Source organism: Dioscorea cayenensis, unplaced genomic scaffold (genome assembly GCF_009730915.1).
Source record: "Dioscorea cayenensis subsp. rotundata cultivar TDr96_F1 unplaced genomic scaffold, TDr96_F1_v2_PseudoChromosome.rev07_lg8_w22 25.fasta BLBR01000897.1, whole genome shotgun sequence".
In the NCBI taxonomy this organism is placed as follows: domain Eukaryota; kingdom Viridiplantae; phylum Streptophyta; class Magnoliopsida; order Dioscoreales; family Dioscoreaceae; genus Dioscorea; species Dioscorea cayenensis.
In genome coordinates, this window is record NW_024087288.1 from 56,892 (window position 1) to 69,945 (window position 13,054).

At 41.2% G+C, this 13,054-nt stretch overlaps 1 non-coding gene across 1 annotated transcript; it reads right to left on the bottom strand.

The window, feature by feature from the left end:
- Positions 1-809: 809 nt before the first annotated feature.
- LOC120255225 lies at positions 810-916 on the bottom strand. Its single transcript, XR_005534929.1, has one exon. It is a non-coding gene; the product is annotated as a small nucleolar RNA R71 (small nucleolar RNA).
- Positions 917-13,054: the final 12,138 nt, after the last annotated feature.

Below are 13,054 nucleotides of genomic sequence, written 5' to 3' on the forward strand. Positions count from 1 at the left end.
ATTGATCTTTTATATAGCTAAGAATCGAATTAAGTATTTTTATTCCCTACTCCCTGTGGATTCAATACCCGCTCACCCGGGGTTATTACTTCGACAAACCCGTGCACTTGCGGGATATACGCAAGGGGACCTTGTCAAGTTTTTGGCGCCGTTGCCGGGGAATAGGCGTTTAGAGATACTTTGCACTTTGTTTTCTTAGCTATTTCACCACATATTCTATTTCATATCTTCTTATTCTTTCATCGTTCTGATTTTCTTGTTCTTTCTTTTTGGTGCAGCTCCAGGTTATGACCCGAGGGAATCCATCAATATTGATTGAAGGAGACCCTGAGCTTGAACGTACACTTAGAAGAAAAGGGAAAGAACCTGTGCAAGAACAGCATAATTCAGCTGATTTGGAAGGAGAGGAATCTGAAAACATGGCAGAACAGAATGAGCAACAGCGAACACGATCCGACTATACCAGACCTTCAGTATTGGGAACACAATCGAGTATTGTGCGTCCCCCGATTGCAGCTTAGAAATTCGAGCTAAAGCCGGCATTCATCCATATGCTACAGCAATTCGCACAATTCAACGGTTTGGCCGATGAAGATCCAAATAGTCATATAGAGAGCTTTCTCGAGGTGTGCGACATGCTGAAGATAAATGGGGTTACGGATGATGCCATCAAATTGAGAGCCTTCCCATTTTCCTTGAAAGGGAGAGCGAAGTAGTGCCTACACTCATTACCTAGAGCATCAATCTCTACATGGGAGGAGATGGTAGAAGCTTTTCTAGCCCGTTACTTTCCTCCCGAAAAATCAGCAAAGCTTAGGAATGAGATCTCGTCTTTTGTTCAGTTGGAATTGGAGTCTCTATTCGAGACATGGGAAAAGTTCAAGGAGCTCCTGAGAAAGTGTCCGCAACACGGATTTCCGGAGTGGATGATTGTTCAAACCTTCTACAATGGTTTGAACCTGAGTACAAGGCAACTCTTGGATGCGGCAGCAGGAGGTACCTTAGGTAGCAAAGCCCCCGATGAGGCTCGTCAATTAATTGAGGAAATAGGGTTAAATAGTTACCAATGGAATGCTAGGGAGAAGAAAAAGGTGGCCGGTCTCCATGAAATTGATGCGATAACCTCATTGGCGGCACAAGTAGAGAGTCTGAGTAAGAAGCTAGATCTCATAGCTTCGAATAGAGTTGCGGCCGTGACCAATTGCACCGGTTGTGGTGGAGGACATGCTCCCTCCGATTGCCCGATCTCTATTGGTGATGTTTCTTCAGTGGAAAACGTTGACTTTGTAGGTAATGGAATGAGACCTCAAGGGAACCCATATAGCAATACTTACAATTCAGATTGGAAGAATCACACCAACTTTTCATGGAGTAATCAAGGACCACAAAAGGCCATGGGGCCACCGGGTTTCCAACAACAACAACAAGCCCCTCAAGTGGAAAACAGAATTTCAGGCTTGGAAACCCGAATGACGGATTTAGAGAAGCACTTGGCTAGATTTGTTCAATCTGCAAATACACGGTTTGAATCAGTCGAGGCTACACTTCGCAACCACACCGCCTCTTTGCACAACCTTGAAAATCAGGTGGGGCAAATTGTGAAGTCTCTCTCCGAAAGGCCACATGGAAGTTTACCAAGCAATACGGAAACCAACCCTAGAGAACATTTGAAGGAGATCACTTTGAGAAGTGGTCGTGAGGTTGAAGGGAGGCTTCCGAGTGAGAAGCCGAAAGAACACGCACCCGAGGCTGTAGAGGTTGAGGAGGGAGCAAAGAAAGAGAAAGAGGTGGCATCCCCACCTTTTAAGCCAAGAATCCCTTATCCCTCTAGATTGAAGAATGACCAAGGGGATGAACAGTATAAGAAGTTCCTGAGTTTATTCAAGCAACTCCACATCAACATTCCTTTTGTAGAGGCATTAGCTCAAATGCCTAAGTATGTGAAGTTCCTGAAAGACTTGTTGACTAACAAGAGGAACTTGGAGGAGAGTGCTTCAGTGGTGCTAGATGCTTCATGCTCGACGGTGCTGCAAAAGAACATGCCGAACAAGAAGAAAGACTCGGGAAGCTTCATCATTCCGTGTAACATCGGCAACTTAGGTGAGGAAATGGCATTGGCGGATTCAGGGGCAAGTATCAACGTCATGCCATACACTTTCTTCCAAAAGCTAGGCTTGGGAGAGCCTAGGCCTACTCGGATAACTTTACAATTGGCGGACCGAACTGTGCAACATCCGAGAGGCATCATCGAAGACGTGCTTGTCAAGGTGGACAAGTACATTTTTCCCGTTGACTTCGTAGTGCTAGATTTCGATGAGGATGCGGATGTACCCTTGATACTTGGGAGACCGTTCTTGCGGACTTCCAAAGCATTGATTGACATGGACGGCGGAGAGCTCACATTAAGAGTTGGAGATGACAAACTCACTTACCGCCTTGCTGAAGCCATGCGGCATTCTCTCGATTTTGATGGCACTTTGTATTTTCTAGACACTACTGATGAGCTTGTTGATGAATACATGCAGGAAATGTTCAACCCGGATCCATATGAAGGTTTGTTCGACCAAGAGGAGAGCAATGAAGAAGTCATGATGCTTGGATCGACTGAAGAAGTAACATCTACCCCGGGAATATTGAAGAAGGTGCTCCGGAAAATGAAGAGGGCTCGGAGACGCCACCGAAAACGCTCCAAGACTGATGGAGACGTACATGAGCCAAGAAAGTTGGATGAACCATTGTTAGGTGGTCCGAAGCCCGATAGTACACCCTCTACCCTCAAGAGACTTTGCTCATCATGCTTTCAAGTTATGGGTAAGAGGGCAACCTTCATTCATGAACCCCGTGAGGTAAGCAAGGTACGTCAAGCTTAGTGACGTTAAACAAGCGCTTCTTGGGAGGCAACCCAAGTGTTTATTGTTTTCTTATCTTTTAGTTTTGTTTGTTTGCATGAATAAAATTGTTAAGTCTTGGTGTCCTAACTTTTAGATGCTTGTGCTGCGATTTTGTTGTGGGTTTTTTAAAATTCATCGTGTGTTATATGAGGAATTGGCTAAGTTTGGTCGTTTGGCTTCTATTTCGTGTTTTTCACTGGTAAAATTTGCATAATAGGGTAGGCTCTGAGTGTGTACACATGTTCAGAGAATTTCTGCAGAGCCTGCAGATTTTTTTTCAAAGTCATCTAGAGAAAACACACAGGCGTGTGGAATTTCCACATGCCTGTGAGTGTCTACTGCGAGCCCATCCAGAGAAGGTACAGGGGCGTGCGGCTGCCCCTGTGAACGACCATGCGAATGTCACACGCCCGTGGGTAATTTCTGCACGGGCGTGTGAATTCCTGCAGAGTTGGGCAGATTTTCCCGAGAGCACACAGGGGCGTCGACTCGCCTCTGTGAGCGACCTCGTGAACCACACACGGGCGTGGATAATTTCCGCATGCCCGTGCGAGAATCTGCAGAGGAGTCCTCTCCATCCCGAGAAGACGCAGGGGCGTGTGACCACCACTATGAGTTAGGCATGTGAATGTCCACGGCCGTGCGGAATTTCCGCATGGGCGTGCATAATATTTTTCTCGAATATCCAGCGAGGCCACAGGGGCGTGCGTCTACCATTGTGAATCCTTCGTTTGAGGGCGCACGGGCGTGGACGATTCCCGCACGCCCGTGTGGATCTCCAGGAGTTAAAAGACGTCCGCTCTCCAAATACAATAGTCACGCCCTTCTCCTCAGATAACCCTAAGCCGCCCAAAGAGCACTTTCTGACATTCTCGGCCCCTCCTATTGTAGTCTTCGGGTCGATTGATAGAGCATTGTGTGGATTGTAGGGGTGTTTAGGTTCAGCTCATCGGTAGGCCTTGATTTCCTCTCTTCTTCGATTTCATTTGAATCTAACTGATTACCCACGATTGAAATGGATAATACACATTGTTTTTTTTTTTAAAATGGTTATGATTTGTTTTTAAGACGATCTGGAAGTGAGATAGAGAGTGTGGCATGGAGATTGGCCACAAGGGTCGTGCGTTTTCCACGCCCCGTGGATGTGCACGGGAGTGTGGAATTTCCGCACAGCCGTGTGTTGTTATCTTCCTGCAGTCTGAATGGAACAGATTGATATTCTTTTTTCTAATACATGCAGGTGTGGCCACCAAATCGAAGAAAGCAGTTGCTAAACGTCCTCGAAAGCCTGCCCCTGAGCCAGAAGTCATGAAATTCACACTCCCTGCGCATCAAGCTCGGTTTGCGTGGTTAGAGAAGCTTAAGTTTGGTCAAACGTGAATCCCGGATGACATGGCTGACGAGGTCGAGAAATTATTATTGGTCGGTAATTGGCACAAGTTATTGAATATTCATGACCCTGCTATCCGCACACTCACTTAGGAGGTACTTCCTTCGTTTGAGTTCGACCGCTCTTATGCTCATTTTGGTACTGTCGGCGCTATTCAGTTCAGAGCTTTTGGGCAACATCATAGTATGAGTGTCACACAGTTTTCCACTAGACTTGGTCTATATGATGAAGAGTATACTGAAACTGAGAAGTATGAGAATCTTCCAATTGACATGTCGGGTTTATCTCCCATTGACGCGTATACATTATTATGTGGAAAGGGGCGATATGAACCAGGAGTGTCTAAGGCCTCATGGTTATCTCGACCTAGTTACATATATCTTCACGCCATCATAAGCAGGTCAGTGAATGGTCGCGGTGATAGCACGGGAGTCATCAACAAGCAAGAGCTTCTGTACTTGTACTCCATGGTTCGGAACGAACCAGTCCATCTGGGGCATATTTTAGCGGAGTATCTGAAGCATCAAGGTCAATATCTCAGATTGGGTGTCATCTTCTCGGGTCCATATATTACCAAACTCATTGTGGGGATGGGTCTGCGAGACAAAATCAGCGGAACCGAGAAGGCGATAATACCAGCACCACTTGGGTTAGAAACAATGAGGCTCATGGGGTTAGTCCAAAAACATTCAAATGGTGTTTATGTGCTGAACATACCATTCGAGGATGAAGTTGGGGCATCTCAGCCCGTTCTTGAGCCCCAACCAGCACCGATGGAGACCGAAACACTTCCAGTGGCAGAGGAACCACCCCCCGTGCGTACGTTTCCACCATCTCGAGCCCATGATCATTTTGAAAGGCTCGAGGGCGCCTTGGGAGTGATACGGGCAGAGGTGGTTGAGGCTCGAGCAGAAATTTCCGAGATTAGGGCTACGCATGCTACTCAGTACACAGAGTTCATGGCGCGTTTCGACGTGTTACAGCAGATTTTAGAACGAGACGTCACCTCATCATTTGTATTGTGGCCGAGGACTCCTCAGGCTCCCTCAGTTCCTCCAGCACCTCCATCCCCTACCTCGGCACCGGTGGACCCACTATGTGCTTCAGCAGCTGCAGCACCGGCGCCCGAGGGCGACATTGACATTTGACTCTTTCTTTCTTTTAGTTTCTTTGCATTAGACTTGGTTACTCATAAAGGATTCTCCTTCTGAGTTTATGTTCATTTTGCATCATCGAGTTGTATTCATTGCTTTATCTCTCATATACACTCGATTTATTTTGTTTTTGTTGAGCTTTACAGAACCCCCTCGTGTATGCGTGCAGATGGTCTTGTCTTCTTGGGAATTGAGACTTAGTCATGGGCACGGCCAAGGTGCTGAGGCACTTGGCCGTGTGAGCTTCACAACCCGTCGGAACACTACTCCCATGGAATTAGCTTCATCAAACGCAACACTAGGAGTCAGGGGAGTATTGTTTTGATTGCTTCTCCCACATTTGCTTTTGAGTGAGCATGCATGTGTACATTGAGGACAATGTACAACTTAAGTGTGGGGGGAAGTTTCATAGTGCACACATCTTTTCTATTTTTCTTGATTGTTATATGCTCACATAGCAAATGGCGGTTCACCTTAGTTGCAAGGATTGTATTCTTGAGTTCAGGGGAATTTCTATCATTGAATGTTTTCATGCTCTAGTTCTTGCTTGAATTTTTAGGAATTTTTGCCCGATTTACACTTAGTGCACTACTCACTCTTTGAACTCTATTGGAAACTCATGTTCGATGTTAAAGGGACTAGTTAGGTTTATTTTCTTGTGCTAAATTCAAAAAAAAAATGATGAAAATGAAAAGAAGGAACAAAATAGTTTTATTGTTTATTTGTGTTGTTGGGTGGAAAGAGCTACCACCTATGAAGTATGAAGCTATTCTCATAAGTCGGATACTAGTTATGCCCTAATGAGAGAAAGAGCTATCTCATAGGATGAGTGAAAGCTACCACTCGGGTAGAAAGAGCTACCACTTCGAAAGTGTGAAAGCCACCTTAGCGGCCGCTTTGGAAAGGGCTACCTTAGAGGATGTGTGAAACTACTACCATCTTTGAAATTGTTATAACTTGTGTAGTTAAATAAGTCCCTTATACTTAGAGCTTTGAGGAGTATACCTTGGGTTGACTTGAGTGAGTCCACACACTTTCATGATTTCGGGTTTGTTGTCCTTTTTTATTCAAGTTTTTATCAAGAGTTTCAATTTCTCACATTTAGTGTTGAAATTTCCCTCACTTGTAGAATGCTCTCTTTGTATACTTTGGTGAACCTAAGACCAAGCACTTTCAATATTTTCTTCATTAATACACAGAATGTTTTAATGTTTGCTTGAGGACAAGCAAAAGCTTAAGTGTGGGGGAGTTTGATAAGTGCTTGTGCGATACGAATGCGAAGCGTTCATTCCTTATGTTAAGCATTACTTTTCTCGGGTTTTTACACTAATATGTGTGTTTTTATGTTACTTTTATGCAGGAACGGTTGTGAGGCCGAGTAAGAAGGAAATAGGCCAATGTGGATCATAATGCACCAATTTTGGAGGAAATCTTGCTAAGGTTCAAACGCGACGACATAGGTAAGGTGTGAGATGCTAGAGTGTGTGCCAACCTCCGCGTAATCAAGTGGGCACATCCATTTGGAGGGGCACAAAGGCAGTCACATTCGAGCATTCCGACTTATGCACATAGAACAAGAGCTCCACCAACGTGTACACCAATGAAGAAGCAAGTGATCCACGACGTGAACGTGTGCCCGTCTGCGTTACCCGGATGAAAGTATGGAATTGGGAAGCTATTCAGGTCAAATACTGTAGCAGAGCACTGTAGCATATACTGTATCAGCACTGCTCACAGCCGGCCGAGAAACCAGAGAAACAGAGAATCCAAACGGGCGTGTGGAAATTATCCACGCCCGTGTGGAAATTCCGCACGGTCGCGTGTATCGTCCACGCCTGTGGAGGCGCCCGATTCCAGCCTTATTAAAAGCCGAATCAGCCCCGATTTTGGTATTCTTTTCTCCATCTTTTTCCCAACTTGAGAGAGTGCTTCGGCTAGGATTTTGAGGGGTATTGGCCAAGGTTTTGTAGAGGTTCTATGGCTCCGACATCGTGATTCCATTAGGAAGAAGGTTGGTAGGGGAGCTTCCGTCGAGGCGTGAGGGAATCCTTGGACGACGACTAGAGGACTTTCCACAAGACCATTGACACGACTATCGAGGGGGTTTCTTTATGGATTCATTGCTTTTACATTCTATTTCTTTGATTGTACTTAGCTCCATGGAGAGCTAAACCGCTAGTGGGTACTCGGGTATTGTGAACCCTAGGATGTATTTGTTTCTTTGAACCTCTTTATTATGCTTTCAATAAATTGATGTTTATTGTGAGTTCCAACCTTGAATGCTTGATTGTATGAACATTTCCTCTAGAGTGACACTAGGGTTGAGAGTTCTTGTTGGTACCATTGTGAGTGAGTGACACACCACGAGCGTTAGACAAAGCTAGGTTGGAGAGGGTTGAGAGGGTGAGTCGAGAGGTACAGGAGCGTCCCCTTTCCCCTCTCTCGTGATAGATTCTACCTCCATTCCTCGAGTTCTTTGCGGCCATAATAGAGTGAATGGTCTAAGGGATGAACTTCCGCTGTGGCTTAGTTGCGCGTGCAACGGAGTGAAGCGTTGAGGTGATCTTAGTATCTAGGGCTCAATTGTGGTTAGGGACCTTCCACCTGGACCAAAGGGTTAGGTCTATAATTAGGAAGAGATTTATCACTTGGAATCCCTAGAGCTCATTGCAACTCTATGCGAGTGCGAGGTGTTGAGATTGTTCGATTTCTCCTCCGGGACATGTATAGAGTTAGGCATAGTTGACCTTAGATTTGGGACTATGTAATTAAGGATTTCCACGACTCACCATTGCATTGATTAGGAAGCATAATAGAGGGTTCTTGCACTTGAAACAATTATCCTAGGCGGAGCATTATCCGGGTACCCCATCTTTATCGATTGCCTTACCCCCTTTTTACTTTTGCTCTCTTGTTGCTTTTACTGTTGAGAATTGAATCATTATCACACTTATCATCATTGATCTTTTACATAGCTAAGAATCGAATTAAGTATTTTTATTCCCTACTCCCTGTGGATTCAATACCCGCTCACCCGGGGTTATTACTTCGACAAACCCGTGCACTTGCGGGATATACGCAAGGGGACCTTGTCAACGCCTCGCAAACCAACCAATCACTAGGATAATAACCTAAGCTGCTGCTAAATGGTGCAACCGTTTCAATTTTATCAAAGGATTGTCCAATAACTTTCTTTTGTTGGCCATCTAAAAAAATTAATTATCAAAATTTGTGAAAAATGGAAAAATATTAAACATTCTCATATAATAACATCCAAAAAAAATGTAAATATTCTCATATGATAATAATATGTTAATGTGTTAATAAGATGTAAATATTCTCATATAATAACATGGAAAAAAAAAAGAAATTCATTAAACACAGACACAAAAGATAATAATAAATATGAATGTGTTTCAATATAAGCATGTTCAAATTAAGTAGAGGAATGTCACATCAAACCACTGCCTTTTATATGCTGTCATATTAAAAAACCAAACCACTAGGATAAAGATCATGGCAATTTTGTAAATGGTGTGTTTGAAATATCATGTCATAATGAAATTTTCGTGGGAGGCTAATGGGTGTGTTTGAAATATCAGATCATAATGAAATTTTCACTCAAATGTAAGGTTGAATTGCTAGCATTGAACAAATATAAACAAAACCTTGAGTAGCTAAACACTTCTTGATCTCTAATTGGTTAAAAAGAAGCAGGTAATGAACACCATTTCTTAAGTATTTTAGGAAATACTTTCAAGATATAAACAGTGAAAAAAAAATCCAAACAATTGCAAATATTAGCAGGCACATAACGTTTTTATTCAAAGAACAAGAATACTGAGAGATACATTCTCTGGTTTGATCTTTGAACTGTATTATTGGAGCCTGCTACATGTGCCATTCCATCTGACAAAAAGTTGACATTGTTTCTAGTATTTTCATCAACAACATTGAATACAATTTACAAGAGGAAATATTTATTAACAATTTTAGCAGCCTCAAGTCACCAATCCTACGTATCCAGACACAAGCTAAGTTCCTAAAACTACTTGCTGAAATGTAAGTGAAGAAACCATGTGCAGACAGTAATATATGTTGTCAAAGGAAACCTTTGATTTCATAGATCTAGTTGTACAAACAGAATGCAACAAACAAAATCCAAACTCTTCCAGCAAAGAACAATAAGTAAAGAAACAATTATTTAAAGAGCCTATTGATCATAAAAACTAACCCTTTCACAAATCATCAAAACCAAAATTACAAATAAGACTGCCTAATCACAACCAAAAATAACAAACCAAAAGCTAGTAAATCACAACCAAAAATAACAAGAGCTCAGTTCCGCTCAATCACAACCAAAAATAATTCCACCGAATTTGAGAGGACTGAAAAATAGAGCTCAGTCCTGCCCAATCACAACCAAAAATAACAAACCAAGAGCCAATAAATCATTAGGAAACCCCAAAAAATCTCTAAAATCAAGAGAACCATTAAATGAAACATCTTTAAAAAAAACAGAAGATAAAATTTAAAAGGACAGAAGGAAATAGAGAAAGAAAGAAAGGCAAATCCTTTCCAGATGGCGAGGAATTCTCCGGATTATTCTTCTTATTGCCATGACGAATAATAGTGAACGGAGAGAGATGAAGATCAACCCGCAGAGCTGATGCGATGGTGAAGCTCGCACGCACGGTGAAGCTCTGTGTCAAAATTCCTGAATGTTTGAAAACCTAACAAATGGATGTAAATTCATTCAAAGATCAACGGTATTTTGGTCCAAATAAAAAGCAAAACCTTCTCAACCCCCCAATTTGGAGGGTTGAGAAATTGGGGTAAATGAAGGTTTGTCAACCCTGCATTTAACCCCCTCAAACCCTACCCCTTGCAATACCCTGGATCCAAACAAGGGTAGGTTGATAACCTTACCTTACAAAACCTTCAATAATCCTATCCCAAGCAAAGCCTAAAGAGCGAGAAGCCTAAATCTCTCCGATACATCATCAGACTAGGTTCAATCTTCACCTCTGTTGTCTCTTATTTGAGATTCTTGTGATTGTCTTTCTATGGTTTTGTGCTTTCTTGGTTTCATGTGGCACTGCGATCACTTGCAAGAATGAGCTGGAGACAAACAACAAGATGAATCTTAGGTTGTTTTCCCAACCGCTAAGAGAAACCATGGCGAGGAGCTCCTTGTCCAAAGTATTTGGAATGGATTCAAGCTGGCTACCATGGCGAGGAGCTCCGTGTCCAAGTATTTGGAATGGATTTGATCTTGATACCAATTTCATTGTTGTTCATGGAGCTGGTTCGAGATTATGCTTCCTTGAAATGGTCTTAGATCAAGATTGAGCAATCGTTTTGCTTGTTGAGCTGTGATTTGGTTTTGCAGGATCTTTCAGGCATTTAAAGGCAAGTAGATTGGGGGTTCACAAAGAAGGGTTGCAGAGACCTCTTGTGAAGGCTGGGTTAATGGCAACTCGAATATCGGTATACTTTGTTTATTACTAATGATCTTTCTGTTGTATTTCGTATTTACCATGAAGATCGATGCAATGATATTATCTTTTCACCTTGTTTCTTGGTTTTCCTTTTTTGAGATTTCATCTCATTAATTTGTAAGGGGTTTATATATATATAACCCCTAGAAATCAATATGATTTATATATATGCCTTTCAATATTTTTTATTTCCTGATTAACCGAAAAAATAGCTTAATTTGTTTTGGTGTTTGTGGTAAAATGGATTTTTGGTATTGTTGGTTTACAGTTTACTACCAATGAGCTAAATTGCAGATTTAACATGAAGATCACTTGGTTATTCTCTTTTAATGTGGGTTTTTTTTAAGTTCTCTCTTGAAATTTCATTTAAACTTGATATTTCTTTGAGCCATTTTTTCTGTCTTCCTATCTTCTGAATCTTTTTTCCCCTCAATTTCTGCCTAAGAATAACTTACTGTTATATATATACTTTAAAATTTGTCATTCCACAGTGCAAAGCATGATCATTTGTTTTGGATTTTACTTTTTAATTTTTGGCTAGATTTCCATGAATGTCTTCAAAAAAGTAGGCATATGAAATGGCAGAATTGTCATATAGATTGTAACGCTCATATAGTTCTTTAAACGCATGTGTGCAATAGGAAGTTTGCGGGTTGTGTGTGTGTGAATTTCTGGTTACTCTAGAGTTGTGGATGTGCATGTGTTTGCATTTGCTTGGTTTTAATGGAAGAGCAACCCTTACATTTTGCCCAAGGAGACAAGAACTCGAGCTTGGCTTGTGCTTTTCCTTGCCAAATATGCAGTTTTTTTTTAAAATTAAAAACATGAAACATGAGAAGTGAAGGAAGATGTTGGTATCAAATGAAAAGTGGATGCATCTTAATGCTATTTTTGGCATGGTTTTTGTTTTGTTATTAATAACCACTTTTTGTTGGTACAACTAATTAAGCATGTTACTAAGGACACAGGTGACAATTTTCAACCTTGAAATTGTTAGAGCTCTTCCCAGAGGTACTTAGATTCAAATCCTTATTGCCTATGTAAATTTTAATGAAGTCTGCCTACTGAATGTGTTTATTTATGAATTTGTGGTAGTTGCTAAGAAAAATTTGTTTATTATCTCACATCATTATTCTTATAACACATATAGCACCTTCTTGGAACTCGTTATCTGCATTCTCTATACTATATAACCTAGTTTATACATTTTAGCCACTTTTGTTGTGAGATGTTTGTATTTTTTCACTGAAATAACCATTATATGAGAAACAAGTTTATCGATTGTGGCCTCTATCAACAATTTGTCTGAAGTGTTCACAATTTCAACCCCTATCTGATAAAGAAGTTTATTCATTGTGACCTCTATCAATAGTAGTTTGTCTGTAGTGCGTACAAAAACAACTCCTATCTGAAATGTTGACTGCAACAGCATAATTTGTTGGTTGTCTTATGACAGGATTACTTGAAAATTCTTCCAATTACACTTATTTTTTGCTTCAATAGTTTTTTCCTATGAGTTGATGCTCTAGATGATGAGTTCTGGCCTAATTTGATATGGCAATCTTGTAGAAGGGGTGCCATTTGTTGGAGGGCCACCATTTAGGATGGACAATAAGCAAAAGAAATGTCAGTATCAGCCTTAATTCTTGTTACTATACTATGTATTCCTTTTTCATCTCCAAGCTACATCATGTATACAAGTGCACATAATAAACAATCATGTCGATAATCTTATGATGTGGTTACATGTTTTTTGTTTCTTCATTGAAATTAATTGTGTAATCTTTCCCCAAACTGTTGGTGGTAAATTGAATTTGGCCTACTTATTCACTAGGTTTACTGGTTTAAAATTATTTATGGTTGGTTAGATGTTCTTTTGGTGGTAAATTGAATTTGGCGTACTTATTCACCAGGTTTGCACACATTTATACACAAAGTTATAATTAGCAAACATTTGAATTAGCTACAAATAATTTATCGTTTCCCGTTATGCTTGATTTCACTTGACCTTGTTTCATCCACATAAATGCTTTGGACCCTTAATAGTTGAAAGTATGTGAAAAATTAACAAGTGTATAATCGAAATCATACCACAACTACACTTTGGGTTTATATCAT